Genomic DNA, 2759 nt, shown 5'->3' on the forward strand with positions numbered 1-2759 from the left:
TGCTGATAACTGCTTAATCTCATTGCTTGTTATTGGTGTGTTAAGGTTTCTATTTCTTCCTGGTTCAGTCTTGGTAGTTATATGTGTCCAGAAATTTATCTATTTCCTTTAGATTTTCAAATTTGTTGGCATATAGTTGTTTATAAAAGTCTTTAATGATTCTTTGTGTTTCTGTGATATCAGTTGTATCCTTTTTCATTTCTAATTTTTGTTATTTGTGTCTTCTCTCTTTTTTTAGTTAACATAGCTAATAACTTGTCTATTTTGTTTTTCTTCTTTTTCTTTCAATTGGAAAGCAGTCACTTTATTTAACTAAGCAGATTGCAAAAACAATCATGGCAGACACCTTAGTTCATCCTTCTAATAAGCCTGTTGATCTGTTCTTCCCTGTTGCCAGCATCTCCACCTTCCACAAAATGAGTGGTCTTCTTCATCCCACCCCATGGAAAAGATAATTTGAAGGGCTACAGGAAGTTATTTGCTTCTTTGAAACACTTTCCAACCAAATAGATCTCACGAATCAGATCCTGCATGCACATGGTGCCATATTTACCAAGAGATCAAACAATCAAAGTGTTATCTGTCAAGGCAATTTGCTTCTTATTGATTTTGCCATAACCAGGCTTGTAGATTAGTTTATTTACTGACTTTAGGTTTGGGTACCCCCAAGCAATACATGGTTCAACGATCCTCAGCATGTTAACTGAAGCCTTGTTGAGCTTAACAAAAGTGGCATTGAAGATCTGGCAAAGGTGAAGAAGCTGCAGCACTTTTAGGACCTTTGGGCTCACACCATTGATACCTCTGTCCTGATGACAAATGCCAATTTGGGTTCTGCAGGTACACAGAAGTTGCCAGCTTTTCTTGCCATCCTAGCCATATGAATGTCAGTTCTGTACATCTGCCTATATTCTGTGATAGTGCTTAGCTTTTTGATAGATTAGCTTCCTCTTCATCTTTCAAAGCATCTTTAGGGCAAACTTCTTCCTCAGGCACTTGACTTTCAGCTCTGTGAAATTCCTTCGCTGCTTCTTAAGGGTTTCTGGCACGGCAGGAACCTTCTTTTTCTCCTCAACACCCTCCATGGTTGCAGCCAGAAAAGAGGCTTTTCTTCTTAAAAAAGCAACTTTATGTTTCATTGAACTTTTGTATCCTTTATTTTGGTTTCTATTCATTTAATTTTGCTCTGAACTTAACTATTTCTTTCTGTCTACTAATTTTGGGGTTGGATTTTTCTTGTTTTTCTAGATCTTTGAGGTATAGCATTAGACTGTTTATTTGAGATCTTTCTATTATTTTTTAATTCTTTAAAAAATTATTTATTATTATTATTTTTTACATTGTAAGATGTTGTGGAGCAGTTGGGTGGGAGGGGGAGAGGGGAAAGAAGAGGGGGATAGAGTCGGAGGAGGAGGAATGAGGGGGTGCAGTCGAGGCCTATGGCACTCCCCTCACTCTGGCAGGGGAGTTCAGGGGGCTTCTGGCGGTGACTCAGTCGTGGCCGGGCTGGATGCAGACATCGGGTATGTGCGGTTGAGGCCCCTGACCCCCTCCACCCCAGTTTGGGAGTCTGAGGTGCTTCTGGTGGTGGCCTGGTGGTCACTGCTGGGCTGTATGCAGACCTCAGGGGTTGTGGCTGAGGCCCTTGGCACCCTCCCTGTCCTGGCTTGGAAGCCCAGGGCACTTCCGGTGGCAGCCTGGTGTTCTTCACTGGGCTGGATGTGGACATTGGGGTGTGTGGCTAGGGCCCTTGGTCCTCCCCCACCCTGGCTTGGAGCCTGGGGGTCTTCTGGTCCTTCTAGGTTTTATAGGTGTTTTTTGGTGTCGTTATACATTTTCTGGTTGTTATCAAACCTTTGTCTCTGATCTGTGGGTTTTTGGTGTTTTCTTTCAGTTCTGTGTTGGATTATTCACTATTCCCACAACTTAAACTCTACACTAGAATTAATTTGTTGTCCTTTGCTTACTTCTAAAATGGGGGAACTTCCTGTGGGAACCAGCACTTGAGCTCTGTGGTTGAGCTAAATTGTTACTTTGCTGCTGATTCTCTGGAGAAGGATTTTTGTGCAGCTCAGGTTTTGTTAACCTTGTAAGCACTTCCTGGTCTTGTGAGTTCTGGTACATGTAGGTTGTGTGGAAACTCTGGTCTGGGCCTGAGTCTTTTCAGCAAGTGGCACCCCCTGCAGTTCTATATTCCTGACCAGTCTCCACTGAGTGTGTCTGTGTTGATTGGAGGGCAGATAAATTGTCCACATTGTGCCCCAGTGTTCCCCTGTTGGGCCAGTTTTCCACACCTCCCACACTCCAAACACTTCCCATGGGATGGGCCTTGCACTGGTCCCTTGTGATGACTTACTGGACTCTGAGTGGCTCCTTTTTTCAATTGTATGTGGCTCCTTGCTTCTATGCGGGTCCACAGGAACCCTGTTTGTGGTCTTGCTGGCCTGGAGGCCAACAAGGCCCTCTTCTCCCCTGCCACCTTCAAGAAACTTCATATAAAGGGCACAGCAGTGTCTTTTGCCAGCTCTTGCTCCATGTACTCACCAGGGGCAGGCTTAAAGTGGTCAGGGCTCGAAATGTTCAAAGCAGTCCCTTCTTTCTCTCGTCTTGGCTTCTTCTGCTTTTGTAAACTCCATAAGTCTCTCCTCCTTTTTCCCTGAGCTCATAGCAGCCCCAGCTTGGCAGTTGTTACTTTTTAATAGTTGTAAGTTGGTTGATTGTGGGAGAGGGTGACATTGGTACATCTATTCTGCCATCCT

The 2759-nt window shown here is 43.9% G+C and overlaps 1 pseudogene; it reads right to left on the minus strand.

Annotated features, from left to right (window-relative positions):
• Positions 1-303: 303 nt before the first annotated feature.
• Positions 304-1085, minus strand: LOC134373824 (large ribosomal subunit protein uL30-like; annotated as a pseudogene).
• Between the last annotated feature and the right edge of the window lie 1674 nt (positions 1086-2759).

The sequence above is a fragment of the Cynocephalus volans genome, chromosome 3, assembly GCF_027409185.1.
Source record: "Cynocephalus volans isolate mCynVol1 chromosome 3, mCynVol1.pri, whole genome shotgun sequence".
Taxonomy (NCBI): domain Eukaryota; kingdom Metazoa; phylum Chordata; class Mammalia; order Dermoptera; family Cynocephalidae; genus Cynocephalus; species Cynocephalus volans.